Source organism: Chenopodium album, chromosome 14 (assembly GCF_948465745.1).
Source record: "Chenopodium album chromosome 14, dcCheAlbu1.1, whole genome shotgun sequence".
NCBI lineage: Eukaryota > Viridiplantae > Streptophyta > Magnoliopsida > Caryophyllales > Amaranthaceae > Chenopodium > Chenopodium album.
Window position 1 is genome coordinate 35,461,673 of NC_137847.1, and position 23,783 is coordinate 35,485,455.

The 23,783-nt window shown below is 39.8% G+C and overlaps 1 pseudogene; it reads left to right on the top strand.

The window, feature by feature from the left end:
- Positions 1-1,054: 1,054 nt before the first annotated feature.
- Positions 1,055-23,232, top strand: LOC145577993 (uncharacterized; annotated as a pseudogene).
- Positions 23,233-23,783: the final 551 nt, after the last annotated feature.

Consider the following 23,783-nt stretch of genomic DNA (forward strand, 5'->3'; position numbering starts at 1 on the left):
ATTGTTGGCGACTCTTTTGCTCTAGCTTCTTTCCCTTTGGACGCTACCATGCTTAAGTGTATGATCACAGTGGGGTTCAAGCTTGGGGTAATGCTTGAAATATTCCCTACAAGTACGAATTCTTTTTATTGATTGTCGGGCAGCAAAATTGCAGAGTGGTTTGTATCTTGAATAGGTAATACTAACAAATACAGCTTATTGGTGCATGGTTTCCTGATTAACCGATTATCGGGTAATGACTAAAATGTATGGTACGTTTGTGTTTTATTTTTTTTGATACCTAGAAGCAATTTTTGATGAAATGTATGGTATGCTACATTTTATAGGTCAGGAAACATTGCTGCAGATATGTCCAGAAGAAAACATCCATGGAACAAGCAATAGATAGATAGTGCTATTCTAAATCAGATTTGCAAGATGTTTTCTATTTATTTGCTAGATTATCTAGAATAAAAAAAATTTATATTGTTTATTAGAGCTAGAACAAATGCAAAAAATAGCTGAGTTTTTGAGGTCTATAGGATTCTTGACAATATTGTTCTGTTAAGTGTTTCGTGTATTTTATTACAGTAAATTTTGTGTGATGTTTTAGTTAACGAAGTGAAGGAATTGACGGGTTATGGTGTATAAATTTCATGACGATGAGCATGGGGAAGTGATTGTTGAGTATTGCTTATCAAGCTAATATTTCTTATCATTATTGGTCATAATTCCGTGAGTATTGCTTATCATGCTATGTACTTATGTGATTTCATTGCAAAGGTATGAATTTCAGTGGCCTGTTTGATCTGGTTTGATAATATGATCATGTTTTGATAAATTTGTGTAGTTATAGTCCCTAATACAATTTATACCACATATTAAGATGCATCTGCCTAACTGCCTTATCTAAATGCCCTCTCAATGTGCAAGCCAATGCTTTACATAATTGTTTACTAATGGAACTCTTAAGTGATGTCCTGCATGTAGAGCAAGCAATTGTTGGTTTTAGTTGTATTTTAGCATTTGCACATTTTAAATTTTTTGTAGTGAACATGTGAGTCCTTTGATATCTATGCGGTTTATGGCTTATCTATACACTACTGTCTGGGTTTTTCTTAGTCTGGTATAAGTTAATAGCTATTCCAGCATGTTTGTTTTTGCAATAAATGTTTTTGTAGCTATCCGTTGCCCCAAAACTTGGTGTTTAGTATGATGTTGATAAAATTATTTGAAGTTGGAATCTTATGCTGCCTTCCTCACCCTTAATTTCAAGGATGGTAAATATTCCGAAGCACTTGGAAAGTGGGAGGCTGCTATTACTTTGATGCCCGAAAAGGTTGTTTTGCACGAACAGAAGGCTCAAGTATTACTTGAAGTTGGAGACTCCTGGGGTGCTTTGAAGGCAGCAACTCGTGCGCTACACTCTCCTTTGTCTGTTTTCTTTTGTACTTTAGGTGTTAGATTACATAAACTGTGTCAAAATGCTTTTTATACACACTTAAAAATGTCTCCCCGAAACCAAACCCAATGATGAACAACCTTTCACCGCCATTATTGGTCGGGTTGAGTATTTAATCCCGGGAGTGCTTAAAGTCCATGTTCGATCAAAATCAACTCACAAAATAGTCAACGGATCAGTCCTAATGTTTAGTCAAGGCATAGTCTAATTTGTATTTTGGCCCGAACCTTTTTAATTCATTTTGTATTATTTATTAATTGAGCCCAATTGATGAATAATAAACCTAAATAGCCCGAAATTATGAAACAGCACTAAAAAATACCGAGCTTAATTAGGTTAAAAATGAACTTGGACGCATTTTGGAAAAAATAGTACACCGTGACACGGCGCGTGGAAGTTGCCGCGTCACGGCATTCTTTGCCGTCTCACCGTACACATGTCGTGACACGAGATTTTTCCGTGTCTTCTCCGCGTATACACTGCACGCGTTTTATCATTTTAGGGCAAAATAGTGCACCGTAACACGGTAATCTATACCGTGTCACGGCACCCTCTAACCGTGTCACGGCAGACACTAACCGTGTCAGGACGCCCCAAATTAGGGTTTTTATCTTTTCTAGGGTACCGTGTGATCCCCTACTCATTTCCTTTATAAATACAAGCCTCCTTTCTGCAGTTTGGCGCAGCAAATCATTCTCTCTTCCTCTCTTTTACACCAAAAATCATTCTCTTCTCTCTCTCTCTCTCTCATATTCTAAGCCTTAAACCTATATTCTTAACTACATCATTCCTTCCTTAAGCACTCCAAGGAGTCCATACTTTACCCGAGGTTCTGTCCTTAAACCAAGGCGTGAAAGGTAGAACTGTTTAAGGGTTTGGCCCTAAATCAACTTAATTTAATTTAATTTTAATTATTGTTTTATTAATTTCCTTGAAGTTACTAATGCGTTTATTATTTTGTAGTTGCAAGCAAACAAAATCAAAGTAAGGAATCATGTTCCTTTTATTTCTATTATTTTTCTAAAAATTTTTATTATGTTTGTCATATATTAATTGTTGGATTATTGTTATATTGCTTCCAATATTAATTTTTACTTTATTATATTTATGATCACCATATTGCATGTTTAAAGGGAATATGTAATTGAAAAATCACGCCCAATAAGATAATTTGGACGACCGGTTTAGGTTCCTTTTTAATCTTGTTTAATCAAAGTGATCACTAATATTTTAGAATTATATGTTGCATTAATATTAAACCAATTTAGCATAATAATAGTTTGGAGCGAATTGAATCTTTGTTTGTATGCCTTTGAGATCGCATGAATCACTTTTCACAATAAGAATCGAGTAGAGGCCAATACGGGCGAATGTGACTCCATGACTCACTTCGTACCATCATCCCCGATCCTCCTTTCGTGGTTCCGAACCATATAGAGTTAGTAATCTCATGGATTATGAATGGGGTGTAACCTTCACGGGCCAATCGTTGTTGCCTATCGTTGTCCCTTTATTCGTGGTTGCCTTTTATGACCCGTGAACGGTTTACAAGTTCCTTAAAAACTTGTTGGCGGCTCCCTACTTTCCTTGTCCCTAATCGTATTATGTTAATTCCCACTTCCTATGAGTGCCGAGCATAATCACACATGCTTAACGTAGGCGCACTTTAAACGACACCTACAATTTAGCGACTCCACTTGGGAGGATTCTTGGTTATTTAATCGATTTGAGTAATCGGTTTTTAATTAAGATGAGTGGATGAGACTTGAAAGATTCTTGAAAAGTATTCTTGTGATTAAATTGGCATTTTTGCATATGCATAAACGTTTTAACGTCGTATTCCAGGTCTGTCCCATAGGAAAAATTGGATAACCTGGTCGTGAACGAAGAAAACAGAGGCACCAGTCAGATTTCCTGACTGTCGTGCCATGGCAGAGCATGCCGTGTCACGGCACAGGGCACCGTCACGCGGTGTTTAGCACCGTGATACGGTATATACTGTCGTGTCGCGGCAGTCTTGAAATCTTTCCAGTGGCTTTACTTCTCTTCTCACAGTCAGCTTCCTTCGATTTTTCTGAAAAAACGTGTGTGTTCTACATACATTTTAGCCCCGGGGGATTTAAGCTCTATCAACCCAAAAACGCTCATGGCAATAAGGGTTCATACGAGTTATTAAATCCACTCAAACCATGGAGTCAAGTTCGATTTCATCACGAACTCGCAAGGAGCCGCCTGTTGGCATACACCCTCAAGGGAGGCTGCCTTGCCAACACGTCCAAACTCTTAACCATGGTACCCTGTGACACCAAAAAGCTTGACCATAGTTGAACATAAATCTTGACCTTAGGTTGCGAACTTTTCTTTGCATCATCATGACTAAGTGCTATGTGGTTTATTTGGTGCTAACTCCACATGTGTTTGTTCACTTTGTTTTTGGACTAACCTATGACTAAGTGTTTTTATTCCACAAAGAATTTAATACGGACTTAAATCGAATAAAATCTGGAAAAATCACAAAACTAGACCTGGAACTGTGCACTGTGTCACGGCAGATATGCCGCGCCACAATGTGCAGTGTCGTGACACAGCGCTTTATACCGTCTGACGGTATGCAGTACCGTATCACGACATTTAGCACCATGACACGGTGCCTAGGAAAAGTGCCCTGTCAGTCTTTTTTTGGTTTTTGTACGTACTTATGTTGTTCGTATGTCCGGTTTAGTGCCATGTCTAACTGTACGGTTATAACACGCGTCCATAACTTCACTTAATCACTCACAAGTCATGTCGAGTTCACACACTTTTTCTTGAGTCGTGCACCATTTCGTTCATGACCGTACATTAGGAAGGTCGTGTGTTTTTTTTTTTTAAGGAATAAGTTGGATGGTATCCTCCTATACATACTTTTATTTTCTAAAAAAAAAATTTCGAAAAATTTCTTACCTTTTTTTCCGGATGGGTCAAGGTTGAGTCTAGTCATTAAAGGTGCGTTTGTTTTTAATATCGTAGCACTTGGTCGAGAAGCAGAGGTAGATTGTTACGGTTCGAATCATTACCTCAACTTAAATCTAAGAGGCGTACAAGGAAACCTCAACAATCATCTCCACAGATTCCACCTTCGTCTCCAGTTCATTTTGAGTTCATTCCAATGGCCACTAAGGAAGACGTCGAGAACCTCAACAAGACCATTGAAGCACTCGCTGCCATGGTGCATACGCTCACTACTAAAGTCTCCACCATGGAACAGACTAATGTCACTGTGGCTGCAATGGACAAGATCAAAGAACAAGTGAGTAAGATTTCTGAGGACTTTACCTATGTAGGGCAATCTGCCACTTCTCTGAATGTCAAAGACAAGCTTCCTGAGAAGTTTTCTACTGCTGACATCCCAAAGTTCAAGCCTACTGATAACCCTATGTTTCACTTGAAGGCTTTTTCTGCAACTATGGCTCTCAAAGAACTAGATGTAGCACTCTTCCCTACTGTGTTCCCTTTTTCCTTAGAGCACGCTTGTCAACAGTGGTTTTATTCTTTTGATTCCAAGCATACTGCGACTTGGGAGGATGTTATTGAAAGCTTCATGAGTCGTTACAAGTGTAACATCCAAGCCCAGAACTCTCCATTGTCAAGCAGAAAGAGAATGAAGGCTTCACTACATATCTAAACAGGTGGAGAGAAACAGCTACACTCTTGGTGGATCCTCCCAAAGAGAAGGAGATGGTTCACCTCTTTATTTCGAATCTGACTCATAAGTACAAGCAACATTTGAAGTTTCTGCCTTTGAACACTTTCGAAGCGGTGTACGATATTGGTATCAATATTGAGGACGAGTTGATGAAGACTACTGGTAGCAACAATAACAACAACAACAACACTTGGAAAAACAAGAAGAACGACAGTCCTTCTTTTTCGTCTTCCAAGCCCAACAATGCTACCAACAACATTAACCTCAATGATGTGTTGGCTCTTAGTGCTCCCACTCAGAGATTCCAATGGAAAAGGAGGGTTTACACACCTTTGGGAATGAGCTATGATACTGCTTTTGATCGCCTACACAGTAAAGGATTGATCATGCCTATCAGACCGTTTCCGAAGCCTAGGCTTAAGAACAGAACTGCTAGCTATGACCCCAATGCTAATTGCAAGTTTCACCAAGGCAAGGGTCATACTACTGAGTAATGCTGGAAGTTAAAGGATGCAATACAAGACCTGATTTATGCTAATCAACTTCCTGTCCCTCCGGGGGCCAAGAAGCCTAATAATCAAACAGGTCTCCTTTCTGATGCTTTGGCTATCACAGGAGATGAAGTCTCATTTGATCCGTCACTACTTATCCAATCCGTGGATGAACTTCTACCACAAGTTATTTTTGTTTCAAGCTATGAAGAAGTTAATGGTATTTGAGATAGTGACGACGAAGACGTCTATCTCAAAGATATAGCCTGTTCATCTCTTGGCGTTGTCAATCATGAACATAGCGAAGATGTTTGGGGGGACCTTGAGGTTAAGGTTCTCACCAGGAATGGAAGGTTACAACAACCTAATCCACCTCCACCTCCACTACAAGCACAACCAATAGTTGATCCCATTGACCCTGTAAGCAACAATGTAATCAAACAATTGCAAAAGACTAAAGGTGGAAATGAATGTTTAGAAGCTTTTGGCTACCTCCCATGAGCATCGAAAGGTTGTGATGAATGCTCTTGTGAAGATAGGGGTTGATAGTGACATGACTCCTCAAGGGATAGTCAACTTTCTCACTTTTGAATTGCCGAGTACCAGCAATTTGATTTCCTTTTCTGATAAGGATTTGCCCCGAAAGGGGATCAACATAACAAGGCCATACACCTTACTGTGCTTTATAGGCAGATGAATGTTCCCATGAGCCTAGTTGATAGTGGCCCAACAATCAATGTATGCCCGCTACGCACTGCGAAGAACCTGGGCATAAAAGATGAAGAATTGGTTCCCTCTACTCAAGGGATTCGTGCTTATGATAATACCTGCCGTCAAGCCGTGGGTACTATCATGTTAAACATAACTACTAGAGCCATTGAACGTCACACAAAGTTTCAGGTGGTGGACATTAAGGCTTCTCTCAATCTGTTGTTAGGTCGCCCTTGGCTTCATGAGCTAAAGGCAATCCCATCATCGCTGCACCAGAAAGTCAAAGCCATAGTTGGAGGGGTTCCAATCACCATTGATGCCTCTCCTATGCGTAGTCAAGTTATTGACACTCCCATTGTTCATGTCGAGCATGATGAGGAAGATGAGGATCTCTGGGGGTTTTCTCTAGAAGATGTTCTCATAATTGAAGAAAAGGAGAAGTGTCGCCTCAATTTTGATCCTTATTCAAATGTCAACATTAATGCAATCATGAAGAAGCAAGGGCATTTCCCTAGAATGACCCTTGGCATCAAGAAAAAGATGGCTGAACTTTGGGGCCACCCAGGTGCACCCAAGAAAGACACCTTTGGCTTGGGATTCAAGACAACAAAAGAAGAGATGAAACAAGCTCTCTTGAAGATGAAGGCTCGCAACAATGCTCGAACCATGAAAACAGAAATGACCATGGATCCTTATCCCTTCACTCTCAATGGCCAATACATCAAGGAAGGGGAGAATTTTCCATGCTATGAATTTCCCGAGCCTTTCATCTACAATGGGAAACGTGAGCTAGGGTTCGAGGTGTTCATGGATTGTGATTTCATCGACGAAGGCGATGTGTTCTCAACATTTAAGAAACCAACTAGTCCATGCTCATATGATATGAATATTAATCTTCTTTTCGGGATGGAAAAGAATGAACCTAAGCACATCGATAATGATAATTCTGAGCTTATTCATGCTGTCATGTCAAGCAAAGATTTTGACCCCTCTGAGTTGATTGTCCCAACTGATGGTGTTCTAAAGGGTTGGCGCAAAACGGTGAAGATCACTATGCCAAGTGGAGAAAAGCTGGAAGTGACCACTAGCGAAGGCCCTATGTTTGATGAATCTGAATCATCTGAGTCCGAGTCCGAGTCCGAGTTTTGAGTCTATTGATGAGCCTGTAGGATCTATGGCCAACCCCCTTTCTGCTATCGAGTCTTTTTCTGTAGTTCCTCCTAGTGTTGAGCCTCTTGTCGAGTCTCCTCCCTCTATCCCAAATAATTCCGGCGAGGTCACAACTAACCTCGCCCTCTTTGATGTAATGTTTAATGAATTCAATAAGATGAGTACCTTTGCTTACGATGCGAGTCATTCCCCTAACCCTGATCAATATTGCTTTGCCAATGATAAAAATGACAAAGAAATAATAAAATCAATGGAAGAACATGAAAATAAAACTGCAATTATTGAAGATACAGAAACAGTTAATATTTCCAATGATACGACTCTCAAAGACGTTAAAATTAGATTAACACTAAGTCAAGACGAACACAAAGAGCTAATTAACTTGCTTAGTGAATTTGTTGATGTATTTGCTTGGTCATACCAAGATATGCCAAGTATTGACAGGGATATAGCTCAGCATACGATACCACTCATTCCAGGTATGAAGTCTGTGAAACAAAAGCTACGCCGTATGAAACCGGATGTGGCTCTCAAAATCAAGGAAGAAATTAGAAAACAACTGGCTGCAGGTTTCATCAAAGAATCCAAGTATCCAGAGTGGATAGCTAATATGGTTCCAGTTCCAAAGAAAGATAGAAGGGTCAGAATGTGTGTTGATTACAGGGATCTCAATAAGGCAAGCCCAAAGGATGGGTTCCCTCTAGCTCACATTGACATTCTGGTCGACAATACAGCAAACCATGCACTCCTCTCCTTCATGGACGGTTACGTTGGATATAATCAAGTACTGATGGGCGAAGAAGACATGGAGAAAACCACATTCATTACACAATGGGGTACATATTTTTATACGGTAATGCCATTCGGGTTGAAAACCGCAGGTGCCACCTACCAAAGAGCAGCCACGGCATTGTTACATGATATGATGCATAAAGAGGTAGAGGTCTATGTTGATGATATGATCGTCAAGTCAAAAGATCGACCAGGCCACATCATTGCACTCCGTAAGTTCTTTGAACGACTCCGCAAATACAACTTGAGATTGAATCCAGCGAAGTGTGCATTCGGAGTTACATCAAGCAAACTCCTTGGCTACGTGATCAGTTATCGAGGGACTGAAATAGATCCCACAAAAGTCAAGGCAATCATGGCCCTGCCACCACCCAAGACTGAGAAAGAGATTCGAGGTTTCATCAGAAGGTTGCAATATATAAGTAGGTTCATATCAAAACTCACTGCGATATGTGAACCTATATTCAAGAAGCTAAAGAAGAATGTTCCAGTTAAATAGGATGATGACTACAAAAAGATTTCGACAAGATCAAAGAATACCTGGCAAATCCACCCGTGCTAGCGCCAGCAATACCTGAATTTCCTCTTCGACTCTACCTTACGGTCACAAGAGAAACGATGGGAGCAATGCTAGCACAAGAGATCGAAAGCAAAGAAAATGCAATCTACTATTTGAGTAAGAAGCTTCAAGGTTATGAGACCAAGTACACGCCACTTGAAAAGTTGTGTCTCTCACTCGTGTGGGCCGCACAGAAATTAAGACATTACATGCTCACTCATACAGTACATGTCGTATCAAAGATGGATCCTCTCAAGTACTTGTTCGAGAAGGCAATACTCAATGGCAAATTATCAAGGTGGATAGTCAACCTTGCTCAGTTTGATTTGAAATTCGTACCACAAAAGGCCATCAAAGGTTCTGCAGTTTCTGATTTCTTAGTAGATTTCCCACTAGAAGAAGTTGAGAAAGAAGAAGAAGAGTATGATTTCCCTGACGAAGATCTACTCATGACCCAAGATGATAGCTGGACACTTTATTTTGATGGAGCTTCGAACCAAAAGGGTTGTGGTGTAGGAGTCTTGCTCGTATCACCCAACGATGAACACATCCCAATTTCCATGAAGCTCAATTTTAATGTAACCAACAACGCTGCAGAATATGAAGCGTGCATCTTGGGATTAGAAACAGTTGTGGCCTTAGGAATTAAGAAGCTCAGAATCTATGGCGATTCGTCACTAATCATCAACCTGATCTCTAAGAGATGGAAAGTGAGAAGTGAAAGTCTCGCTTCGTATCAAGCTCATCTGGAAACTCTCACGGAGCAACTAGATGAGTGGAATACACATACTTACCTAGAGAAGAGAATTAGTTTTCCGACGCACTAGCTAAGTTGGCATCAATGGTGCGAATTCCAAGAGACACAGTCAGAATGCCATTGACTATAGAAAGAAGATATAAGCCGGCTTATGTTCATGCACTTGATGATGAACAAGAATCACAAGAAGAGGATGAAGAACCATGGTATACAGACATTCTTAACTATGTGACAAAGGGAGAATACCCTCCTAACACTGATAAAAGGGCACAACGTGCTTTGAGGCTCCTAGCCTCACAGTATGTGCTCATCAGGGGAGAACTCCACAAAAGGACCGCACAAGGGAGAAATCTCTTATGCATAGCTAAAAAAGAAGCATACAAAACCATGGAAAACCTTCATGCCGGAATATGTGGAACGCATATGAATGCCAAGATGTTGGTCCAAAAGATTCAACGACAAGGTTATTATTGGACTTCTATGGAGAGATAATGCCACGAATATGTTAAGAAATGTATGAAGTGTCAACTCTACGCAAATCTGCAACACGTTCCACCTTCACTTCTCTACACATATACTTCTCCATGGCCTTTCTCTACTTGGGAAATCGACATCATTGGGAAGTTAACACCACCAGGACAAGGGGGACACGAATTCATCCTTGTAGCAATTGACTACTTCACCGAATGGGTTGAAGCTGCCTCATATGCTAAGCTCACAGCAAAACACGTGGCTCAATTCATCGAGAAAAACATCATATGCCGCTATGGTGTACCGCACGAAATGATCAGTGATAATGGGACGCATTTCCAAGATGAATGCACAAAATTATTACAAAAATATCATGTCAAGCATCACATATCATCACCCTACAGACCACAAACGAATGGTGCAGTTGAATCGGCCAATAAGAATGTGGAAACTATCATCGAAAAGATGACAAAAAATTACAAAGATTGATCGAGCAAGCTACATTTTGCCCTTTGGGGTTATCGAACTTCCGTTCGAACATCAACGGCAGCTACCCCTTTCTCTTTTTATCTATAGAGTTGAAGTCATATAATCGCGTTGGAAAGCCAACTAGATGAAGTCGACTGGATTAGAGCGAGATCTGATGAACTAGTCTTACTTGATGAAAAACGCTTGGCAGCTTTGCATCATGTCCAAACCTACCAACAGCGTATGGCACGACATTTCAATAAAAAAGTCAAGACTAGGAATATCAAAGAAGGTGATTTAGTGCTTAAGGCACTTCGCAAAAATGTGTTAGATCCAAGAGGAAAATTTAGACCAAATTGGTCAGGTCCATATATTGTCAAGTCCATTTTGTCGGCGAAGCGGCACAATTAGTAGACATGGATGGCAACAGCTTCCATAATTTAACCAACTTGGATCAACTCAAGAAATTTTTTGCCTAGTTGCACGGGTTCAAGACCCAATAGAGCTACGTTTGGCCTGATTTCTTCTTAAGGATACGTTGGTAACCCCTCAAGGGGGCCCGGCCACTTTAAAAATAAAAATCCCTCCTTCGTCGGCCAAGTACAGCAAACAAGGCAGTAAAATGCGACAAAGCCAAGAAAATCCCACAATGGCAACCACCGTGCCACGTCAGCCACCACCGTTCCATGTCAACATCCACCGCACCACGGCGCAAATTACCGCAGCACATCAAAATTATGGCAGTAGTTCTGGATTTCGCAATTAACAACGCGTAGCGGCAATGACTAACGCTCCACAGCAAAATACACCGTGTCGCGGCGGAATTTTGGCAAAAAAATGCAGCAGAGAAGCACCGTGTCGCGGAAAAACTTACCGTGACGCGGCGGGTAATCGCGGTAAACAGCCTTTTCCGGGATTTTGCATTTTATTAATTGTTTTACGATTATTTCATTCGACAATTTTTATTCTTCCATTGCGTCCGACTTCTTGACTCGGATAAATTAAATAAAATAATAATAATATTAAAAAGTCATTCTAAGTTTTAATTGAGGTAAAAATAAATATGCTATTATTAATAAAAATAAATATCAGTACAATTATTGGCATCATACGCATTATTTAAAATTAAAACTTAAATCATAAAAGCAAAGCAATATTAGTGTAATCCTTCTTCTCCTTAGAAATTTCTTTTTTCTTTTCAACTAGGTCAGCCTTCACCATGTGTGTGTCATTCGTAGCTTGAACCGTGACACCCCTAGTAGAGCTTTCACCCCTCTCACCTCTCTTAGGTTTCTTAGGTTATTTTTCTCTATACACCATCTTGTCCTTACCCTTTCCTTTTACCCAACTCTTCTTCTTAGGCATGATAGGAGTCTTAAACTCAATTCCTTGTGTTCTCGGACCAAGACGATCTTTAGGAGGTGGCTTCTTACTTCCAAGTCGTTCCTTCACATCACCATCAAACTTACGCGATCCAACTCGTTCCCTCCTACTCCGAGGATTCAACCATGATTTGTATGCACTAGACAAGGGTGGAGGAGGTTGGTTACTTGAAAAAATGGTCCACAAAGGTCTTCCAATCCAATACGTCTCATACTTATGCACATTACTTTCATGCAATGATACTTCACGAGGACTATCATTATAGCGTGGAACTACTTGTTCAAGTCCATATTGTCGCATCAATCGGGAAGGGCAATAAAAAGTCAATTTCGAGAGACTAGGAATACGACAATACGGGGTATCATTCGTCCCGACCATCCTAGTAAGCCTCCACCAAGGCACCACCCATCGAATGGAAAATTCTCTCTTCGCAAAGAATAACTTCCAATCATCATAAGACATGTTTGCAGAGTAGTTTTTCTTCCTACAAACTAGATCATTGGGACCATATTTTTCAATATCGTTGGGGGCTTCAAAGAGTTCCAAATGCTCCATCACCAAAAAAAAAAAAAAATAAAAAAAATTGATGGAGCGCCGTGACACGGCACGCAGCACCGTGTCGCGGCAAACAGTACCGTGGCACGGTGCCAGCCACATGTCACGTTATTAAACAAAAGCCATTTTTACCTGCAACAGTACTAGAGAGCCCTTCCTGACGGCTTTCCGGTCAGATTTTGCTTCATCGAAACCACGCAGAGTTTCTCCAAGGCAAGTAGGCATAGGGGATCTTCCAGATTCAACATGTTCAAGCACAAATGCTAAACTACCATGTCCTGCTCTACCGTTTGCAAATAAAAGCTTGCTAAACATGCAAAAAATATAAGCTCTCCTACGGTATACATGGTATGACTCAGAGACAGGACGATTAAAATATAAATTTGCAAGCTTTTCTAGATCTACCTCATTACCACACACAATTTTATTTAAATCTGGATCTGTCAGATTTAGATGATGCTCAAAATCCTGGTAATAATATTCACGCAGAGTAGGCATCGCAACGAGAACTCTAGCAGGGAAGCCAAAGATAGCACCAAATTCCTCCGGCAGAGGACATATTTCATCATAATCGAACTTGAAATAACGGGTTTCCGGACTCCAATAATCTAAGGTTGCTCTCAGAAAATCATGTTCAATTGCTACATGCCTCAACACTAGTAAACCTCTGACATGGAATAATTCTAGCTCTATTTTCTCTGCATTGGTCAAGGAATACGACCAGTCACGCAATGTATTATCAAAATTCTGAGACATTATTATTGAAATATGAAATTCTAGCTATTTTATGTTTCGTAATTATGCACATCACAGATTAACTGGTCGTAATTTATAGCCAAAAGAGTCCAGAAACGCAGAAAATTTATCCTTTTGCATGCGAAAAACATCGCTGAACTATCTGAGCATCGCGACACGGTAAACCGTACCGTGTCACGGTACAAGGCGCCGTGGCTCGGCAATATCTACCATGACACGGTACAGGCCACATGTCACGGTGTTCACGCGTTAACTTTTTTTTATCCTTGACCTATTTTTTTCGGATTTTTCTGTCGTTCTCCTTAACCGTTTATCCTTCAAACTCTTTTTTTTTTTAGAGTTACATTCCTAATAGAATTCTCCCTTTATTTTATTTTTATTTTTCTTTTTATTTTTATTTTCTCTTAACTTTTATTTTCTTTATTTTATTCCTAATAAAATTCTCCCTTTATTGCTAATAAAATTATCCCTTTATTTTATTTTTATTTTTATTTTCACTTTTATTTTCTCTTAATTTTTATTTTCTTTATTTTATTCCTAATAAAATTCTCCCTTTATTGCTAATAAGATTCTCCCTTTATTTTATTTTTATTTTTATTTTCATTTTTATTTTCTCTTAATTTTTATTTTCTTTATTTATTCCTAATAAAATTCTCCCTTTGTTTTATTTTTATTTTTATTTTGGGGAAGTTGAAAGACTTGTCCCCTTTTTTTTCCTCTTATTTTTATTCTATTTTATTTTATTTTTGGGGAAGTTGTAAAACTTTTCCTATTCTTTTTTGGGAAAAGGTCGGTACCCTCCACTTACGAAAAAAAATAATATTTTTTTTTTCGCGTCATTAATAAATACATAATCACACACAAACAGTCATAAGCACACACTAACATATACATTAACCGAATAAATAAAGTGTCAAATACAGAGTGTGAATAAATGTACAAGAATGAGTAATGGTACATAAGTAGTGTCAATGTACATAATAAAACCCTTGGTCAAAAATCTTCAGATCTAGAAGAACTAGAATCAGTGTAATCACGACACTGCGAGTAAGGGAATGGCGGACCAAAAAGGCCCTCCATTATCCGAGTACGAGGAGTAGTGTCCCTACTAGTCCCTACAACTCCAGTAGAAGACATAGTCAAGGCAGGTCCTGTCCAGCTGGTAAAATGCGTAGGCTGACTCCAAGATTTAGGTATCGTCAGTGGAGGCATCGTCCCAGACAATGGAATCGAAAATAAGCCCTGATCCACGGGGGTAATGATCGACCTAAACTCAAGCTGTGAAGGCTGGAATGGCTGGGAAGACGGAGGACGCTGCCACTGGGTCTGAAAGTGCTGGAACGGCTGAGAAGACTAGGGCTGCTGCCACTGAGTTTAAAACTCCTGAAATGGCTGAGAAGACAGAGGCTGCTGGCCCTGCTGCCACTAGGCCTGAGAATGCCGACGAATCTCAAGGGATCGTCTACGGCGACTAGGCTCCCCCTCGTCCAAGTGTAGACACCCAAATGTGTCTCCCCAAAACCAAACCCAGTGATGAACACCTTCCACGTCATTTGATTATCGAACGAGGTGAAAGTGTGAAAAGTCTAGTGATGTGGATGTTTTTATTAAAGTATCTCTCTTTCTGTTTTTGAAAACATTTCTTTTCTTACTCTATTATGAAAATAGCCAGTCCAATTTAGTTTGGTCCTTGATGAGGGTCCAATAATAGTGTAGTTGGGTCGGGCTCGAAAAGAGCTTTCCAACTATATATTATAAGCCCAATTCCGATGAATAATGAGGAAGTTATGGAAAACAAAATTAGGCTCGAAATGAATTTGTGGCCCAATGATCTAGAGGAGGACCTATAAATTATTATTCTTAAAGTTATTAGGATTGATTTTAATCTTCTAGAATATTTAGAAGGTTCCTTTTAAATTCTAATGGAATTAGGATTGATAATTATATTTTAAAGAATTTTAATGGGAATAAAATAAGTGTTTTATGATAAACCTGATTTTAATTTGATAAACACGGAATTTGCTGCTTAATCATATTAAGAAGAGGATTCCGCGTACAAACGCGTTTTATATTTTAATTAGCGCCAAACGACAGAGTCTGTCGCCTGGCGCTAACATCTGTCGCCTGACGCTGATGTATGTCGCTTGGCGACAGATGCCAGTTTTATTCCGTATAGAAGTTGAAGTATTTTCTATCGTTTTCGGACTGTTTTCTTATAAATAGGGTCCTTGACCCCCGTTTTCATCAATAATTATCAAGAATCAACGTTCATCAACAATCATCTCTCTCTAATTTCTCTCTAAAAGCTAGAAGGTTTCTCTCTCTCTATTCTTTTTCTAAGCCTTCCCCTCTTACAAAATTCCTCATACATTAGTTCTAGACACATCTAGCCAAGTTCGAGGTTTGGTCCCAAATCCTATTTCAATTCTTTGATTAGATTTACTGTTTAATATTTTCCTTGAAGTTACTAACGTGTGTATTTTGTCATTAGAAAGAGATACGAGACATCCAAGTAAATAATTTAATTGTTATATAGAAATCATGCTTTGATTGTTTTGATTCCTAGTATCATGTTAGGATGTTTTATTACTTCCTAGCATCATGTTTAGGGTAATAACTAAGATTTCTAATATCATGTATGGTTGCTTTCTATTTCTTTATATCATGTTAGTATCATAATAGAGATAAAGCTTTGATCTTTATTGTTTAGTGACATTCTAGGATTTGTTATTAATCTTGTTAGTATCATGCCTAGGATCTTGCTAATATTATTATGCTTTATTGAGAATATTATTATTATGATGATTGTGATTATTATTATGTTGCTTGATATTTATTATTGTAATTGCTTGATCACGCCCTCTCTTGCCGGATTAAAGGGAATTTATACTTGTAATTACGCTTAATCAAATAATTAATAATCTTGTTTAGGTTAATATGATTATAATTCAAGTGATCACCAATAATAGCTTTGTTGTGCATTAAATTTAACCAACATAGATTAAACAGGTTTAGGGTTAACCTATTGATTGCATGTTAGTCAGAAAGCGCACATGAATACGAGAAGAATAAAGTAGAGGCCTATTTTTAGGGCAGGTTCAATCTCTTTTAGGTTGGATTTGTACCTTCATCCTCGAACTTCCAGTCATGGTTCCAGACCTATGGAGTTAGCGATCTCATGGATCGTGAAGGGTGTAACCTTCACCCTGTGAACGGTTTACAAGTTCCTAAAACTTGTTGGCGACTCTTTTGCTCTAGCTTCCTTCCCTTTGGACGACACCATGCTTAAGTATATGATCACAGTGGAGCTCAAGTGTGGGATGCTTGAAATATTCCCTACACCGAGCCTCTATGCCTTGAGCGCGAATGAGACCTCCGTCACCTCCGTCGCTCCTGAAATACAAAAAATAAAAAGAGATCTGTGGTGTAAGATAAAAGAAAAGGTAAACAGGGGAAAACAAGCGAACATACCTCGTGAACATCGTCTAAACTACTCCGACAACTCGTACCGCGACGTAGCTTGATGACGCAATATTTTAGAGCATCATCCAGCTTCATTATGCTCATCATATCCGAGTGCGTGACCTAAAAGCAAAAAATCAGTAACAAGCAATATTAAGAAGAATGAAAGCTGTGTTAGAAAGCTTACTGGCTCGAACTCATCAGACAGGGACTCCTGCACCTGTCTAAAACCCTCTGGTGCATCAGCAATATGGTCCTCGACCATACCAATCGGCCCCGGGTAACGGACGGATTGTGACGGGATCTCGATCTTTCCCCTACGACGAGTAGTCGCCTAAAACATGATCGAATAATCAGGTTATTCGACGGCTTAAACAGGGACTGCCATAAAAAAAATTCTCAAAAAAATCAAACCTCGGGAAGCCGGGGTGGAGGAGCCAAGTAAGGGAGTAAGTCCTGTGAGTAGTCGACGTCCATGCGCTCAAGCTCTCCAAGAAAGCTAATAGCGCTCTCCTCCGCTCACCAGCGCCTCCAACAAGCGTGAGTGCAACATCGACTTAGGCAAAGACAATGGCACCACAAAACGGTCAACGCTGTGCTGACGGACTATGCGCTCTCCAAGGTACCAGACAAGACGTGATGTACCAAAGAAGATGGTACGACACGCCGAGCACTCCAAAGCCTCGGGAAGGTCAGTCAAGCCAGCCCAAGGTCGATACTAGATCTCGACTGGGACCTGAAAACCATAAAAGAATGCAATGAATGCCGAGAAATAACATTAAAATGAAAGGAATACACTATGAAGTCGATCCTTATGCCAACAATGGTGGTACCCTAACGCAACAACCCTCACAGACTCGGTACTGACTCCACTCGTGACTCGCCCCGGTCACGCCAGCTGGCACCGACAGGAAATTCTTGGACTGCTCTGCGACGCCGTCGAGGGGCTAATCTTGGGAAGTACTCATAGATACACAGCTGCAACAAGAATAATCTCTGAGTACATGAGCGAAACCGATAAAAGCAAAACATGAAGAAAAAGGATCGTCACCTCTATAACTCTCCAAAGACCATAGACGGGAACAGGGGACTGATCGTTCAGCTGCCTACAGCCATGACGCAGCAACGAGAGCAAATCAGCATACCCTAGAATAGCCCAACTAAAGGATCTTATCTCGGCGATCCCGGTCAAAGACGGTAGGTAACAAAGGAGCGCGCGAGAACTCCTATTAGGAGAAAGAGTCCCAAAAATAAGGATCAAGATGAAGATCCGCACTCGCTGCTCAGGCATCGTCTCAGCAATATCAAAACCATGGGCAAGAACAGAAGCCGACTCTGATCGCCCACTCCGAGGACCACCCCGAGGCACCGGTCAAGTGCTGATCTGGTAAAAGACAGGACCTAACAAGTCCACTACCTCACTCGACCCCAAGTGAGTTCAGTAATCTGCTGAACGGGTTGATCGGTGAAACGCAAACCGCTGATCATGCTGAAGTCGAGAGGAGTCACCGTCATCTCCCACTAAGCGAAGTGGAAAGTGTTGGTAGTATCCCAAAAATACTCCAACAACGCTCGGACGACTATCGAACCACAACCTCGGGGGCTGCGAAATCCCACAATTGTTGAATAAAAATCGCCTAAACCAGCAGACTCCCACAAGGCGTTGGTAACAGGGTCTCCTATGATGACCCCGTACAGCCGGGGAATCAAATCTCCAACTCCTGAATCGTGATGGCTGAGTACACCATCGACTAATCTAGCAAGTGGACGGTGAGAAACATGGTTATCACGACAGAAAACTAACTCGTTTGGAGTCCACGAGGGTGGAGTCCACCTACCCATGCTCGTAGAGGGGCGAGGCTCGGGCTCCAAGGCATCATTTATATCCTCAAGAACCGAGGGAGTGTCCTCTCTCAAAGCCTGACGCCGGCCACGAGTAGAAATATCTCGATCTCGTTGTCTAGGCATGCTATTATGTTCAAAAAAGATAAAAATCTAAATACTTAGCATCATTTCCTAAGTTATTTGATTATTTATTCAAAATAGCATTAACGGCTACCTTAAGTTGCATTTCCCATTATGCGCTAAATTTTTACCTCAAGGCTAAAAATTAGCAAAATAATAAAATCATTTCTAGTATTTAGTTTCTCAATGACAAACTAATACTACAGTTCTCCTAATCGCATGATACTATGTTCTCCATGACAATGTAGTACATACACAAAAAAATAGAGCATGTTTCGAAATTGCACAAAAACAATAGATTGGCACATCATAGCATGTTTTACAAGATCTACAACAATTATATCATCATTTTAAGTGCAAGAAACAATAAGAACACCATTTCACGCACCAAGTAGTATAAAAAATGGTGATTTACTCATTTCTTCACCAAATCATGCAAACTTGGTCTCAAATTGCTCACAAACTAACATACATTCATATACAAGCTAATTCATGGCAAGAATTTCGACATAAAAGCTCAAAATCAAAAACCCCTAATTTGATTTTTTAAGAGTTTCATATGAAAATTGCTCATTTGGAGCCAAATTCAAGACAAAAAGGAAGAAAACTAACATAGATCCTTGTAGAAATTCGAAAATGAGAAAGTTTGCAAGAAATTTGAGTGAATTTGGTGAAGAATCAAATGAGAAAAAGCTCGAAAATGATCGCGGCAGTGGCGAAGAACATCGAGCAGCAGCAGCAAAAATGAAATGAGGAAGAAAGCACGCGAAAATCCGAATTTAAAGACAAAAGAAAAACGCTGTGACACGGCGTAATGTCCCGTGTCACGGTATTTGTTCCCAAGTAACGGTGCAAATATACGTGGCGCGGCAAAATAGCTGGTCAAGGGCACAAGATTGGAGCACACGTGACTATTCTGCAGGAAGAAGAACCACCGCGTCACGAAATAATATGCCGCTGACGGCAGAATTCCAGTGTCGCGGCGCCCATCAACATGACACGGTGTACGCGCGTGGTCTGCATAATTCCAGGAATCTGCCAACGAATATTGGCAGCTTTTGACTAATTCAGCAACAGAAAAAGAAGGTCGGGTCACGAATTATATTGTCGTGTGACGGCAAAATACGCCTCATCACGGCAGCTTTCCACGTGGCACGGTGTACGTGCGTTTCCTGCACACCTTAGGAGCTTTTCTAGTGAATATTCCAGGCATATTCCAAGCATCTTTTGACCAAGTTTGAACAATTTTCCACAGTTTTTGTCAGTTATTTTTCCACCAAAAACTTGCAGGAAATTCTAACTGATATTTAAATGGTATCAAAATTACCATTTTACCCCTAGCAAGCATCAAAGTTATATTTCAAGCACCTAATACGGTCGGATAGTCGACTTGAAGGTCTAATCATCTATGGCCCACGTTCGGGGACAAGCGAACCATTTACAGCCCACGTTCGGGGACAAACGAACCATTTACCGCCCACGTTCGAGGATAATCGAACCATCTACGGCCCACGTTCGGGGACAATCGAACCATCATCATTTTTCAAACTTTAGCGATCATCTCCCAAGCAAAGAAGATTCACGGCCCAAGGTTCTCGATACACACAGACTTGCAATCTTATCATCAGACAAGTTTTTCCTCAAGCATGGAAAATTGTTGGTTGTTGCCACCTCTCAAGGCAAAGAAATCAGCGATTATATCATCTATCTATTTTCCTCAAGCATGGAAAGTATCTCAACAAATATCATCCGATGGATTTCTTCAAGCATAGAAAACTACCAAATTTCTTTGCCAGCGATACACTGGTGTCAGATACTATCGAACATATTTGCCACCGATACACTGGTGTCAGATACGTATTCTATCCCTTTACTCTTTTATTTGTGGAACTAACATTTTTCTGCAGGTATCGGCGTATACAGAGTTATTTAGGATCGAAGAACGTCTTAAATAATTCTTCGTCCCAATCGACTACTTTGACTATCATTTTTGAAACTGACGAATCTACAAACTCAGTCAAAGTGGGGGCTTCTGTAGACACCTAAAAATGTCTCCCCGAAACCAAACCTGATGATGAACAACCTTTCACCGCCATTATTGGTCGGGTTGAGTATTTAATCCCGAGAGTGCTTAAAGTCCATGTTCGATCAAAATCAGCTCACAAAATAGTCAACGGATCAATCCTAATGTTTAGTCAAGGCATGGTCCAATTTGTATTTTGGCCCGAACCTTTTTAATTCATTTTGTATTGTTTATTAATTGAGCCCAATTGATGAATAATAAACCTAAATAGCCCGAAATTATGAAACGGCACTTAAAAATACCGAGCTTGATTAAGTTAAAGATGAATTTGGACGCATTTCGGAAAAAACAGTACACCATAACACGGCACCACGCGCTGCGCCACGGTGGAAGTTGCCGTGTCACGGCATTCTTTGTCGTGTCACAGTACACATGCCGTGACACGAGATTTTTCCGTGTTTTCTCCGCGTACACACTGCACGCGCTTTATCATTTTAGGGCAAAATAATGCACCGCGACACGGTAATCTATACCGTGTCACGGCAGACACTGACCATGTCACGACGCCCCAAAATAGGGTTTTTATCTTTTCTAGGGTACCGTGTGATCCCCTACTCATTTCCTCTATAAATACGAGCCTCCTTTCTGCAGTTCGGTGTAGCAAATCATTCTCTCTTCCTCTCTTCTACACCAAAAATCATTCTCTTCTCTCTCTCTCTCATATTCTAAGCCTTTAACCTATATTCCTAACTAAATCATTCCTTCCTTAAGCACTCCAAAGAGTCCGTACTTTACCCGAGGTTCTGTCCTTAAACCAAGGCGTGAAAGGTAGAACTGTTTGAGGGTTTGGCCCTAAATCAACTTAATTTAATTTAATTTTAATTATTGTTTTATTAATTTCCTTGAAGTTACTAACGCGTTTATTATTTTGTAGTTGCAAGCAAACAAAATCAAAGTAAGGAATCATGTTCCTTTTATTTCTATTATTTTTCTAACAATTTTTATTATGTTTGTCACATATTAATTTGTTTCATTATTGTTAAATTGCTTCCAATATTAATGTTTACTTTATTATATTTATGATCACCATACTGCATGTTTAAAGGGAATATGTAATTGAAAAATCACGCCTAATAAGATAATTTGGACGACCGGTTTAGGTTCCTTTTTAATCTTGTTGTTTAATCAAAGTGATCACTAATATTTTAGAATTATATGTTGCATTAATATTAAACCAATTTAGCATAATAATAGTTTGGAGCGAATTGAATCTTTGTTTGTATGTCTTTGAGATCGCATGAATTACTTTTCACAATAAGAATCGAGTAGAGGCCAATACGGGCGAATGTGACTACATGACTCACTTCGTACCATCATTCCCGATCCTCCTTTCGTGGTTCCGAACCATATGGAGTTAGTAATCTCATGGATTATGAATGGGGTGTAACCTTCACGGGTCAATCGTTGTTGCCTATCGTTCTCCCTTTATTCGTGGTTGCCTTTTATGATCCGTGAACGGTTTACAAGTTCCTTAAAAACTTGTTGGCGGCTCCCTACTTTCCTTGTCCCTAATCGTATTATGTCAATTCCTACTTCCTATGAGTGCCAAGTATAATCAGACATGTTTAACGTAGACGCACTTCAAACGACGCCTACACTTTTACATGCTTATTTTTTTCAGCTCCTCATTTATGCGTTTTCTCTTATAGTCCACATGTATACAAGTGTTGCTTATGTAATTGCTCTGTTGTTCATTGTTGGTATATTTGCTTTCTACTTCCCAATAGAATCCATTTCATGCTTGATTGTGTATTTTACTTGTGAGCTTCTTGTGTATCCATGTGATTAAAATAATATTGCTTATAACATCACCGGCTGATTTGACTTCAGTTTTTTGACTTGTTTTGCAGGAGCCACTGAATTGGACCCATCATAGGCAGAGGTAATTGATCTTATTTCGTTCTCCTTACACCCCAATACCCCTTTCATTTCGCTTCAATAGTTGTGACACAAACAATTTTATTATGCTTGTAATGGATTAATTAACCAGTTTCCCGCTTAGCTACCAATTTTATGCTGCCAACAGCAGTTGGTTTTATAATAATTAGATACTGCAGTAATTCCATATCATTTTTTCTGTCCTCTAGCTCTAATTACGAGGCATTCTGATATTGTTTTGAGATTTGTCTTCCAGGCTTGGACGACCCTTGGTAGAGCACAACTGAATTTTAGGGAGCCTGATAGTGGAATTGAAATCTTTGACAAAGCTTTGGCCCTGAAGGTTAGATTTTCTTTATTTCTTACATGACTGCATACCTGCATATCAATGATCAAGTACAGTATGGTGTAACAAGATTGAGTTTCCTTATTACCTAATTTATTGATGTGGGCAGCCTGAATTAGCTGAGGCACAAGAAGATAGACAAACTGCTTTACAGCTTGTGAAGAAGAGAAAGCACCTTTACTCATTAGGTCTAAGCGCAGATACATCTCGTTATGCAGTTGGTGAGAAGGGTGAAGCCAACCTCCCTGTTTCAGCCTGAATGTGCTAGTAGTATACTCCGCAACAAATCCTAATATAACAAGGTAATGCAGATTAGAGCAGCTGCTTCATTCCTGAGATACCTCGGCTTGTTTGACGGTAGTAGTAGGTATTTTGGGTGTACATAACCAGTTATTGAATATAGTTGTAATAGACGGATTAAGGATTTAAGGGGCATACCTATCTGTCAAATGTCCATCTGTGATGATATAAATCTGAGATGAAACATTATGATGCATGTTTCTATAGGTAATATCACCTGTATACTGTGGTGCGACTATTGCCCGTATGTTTACCTCTTTTAATAAAAATTTCTTCATATTAGTCCATTTTCCACTCATCATTTTTACGTCAGACATATTTGATATGATCATGTTTTGATAAATCGGTATTTTTTTTTTGACAAAGACGATTTATTTTGTGTATGAAGGTTGTTAGGATTTAAAAATATATCAAAGATATATCGATTGAAGGCTCAAAATGCAATGGCAACGACTAGATATGATGGTACTCAAGTTGGGTTGATTGTATCACAATTCACAACAGCAACAA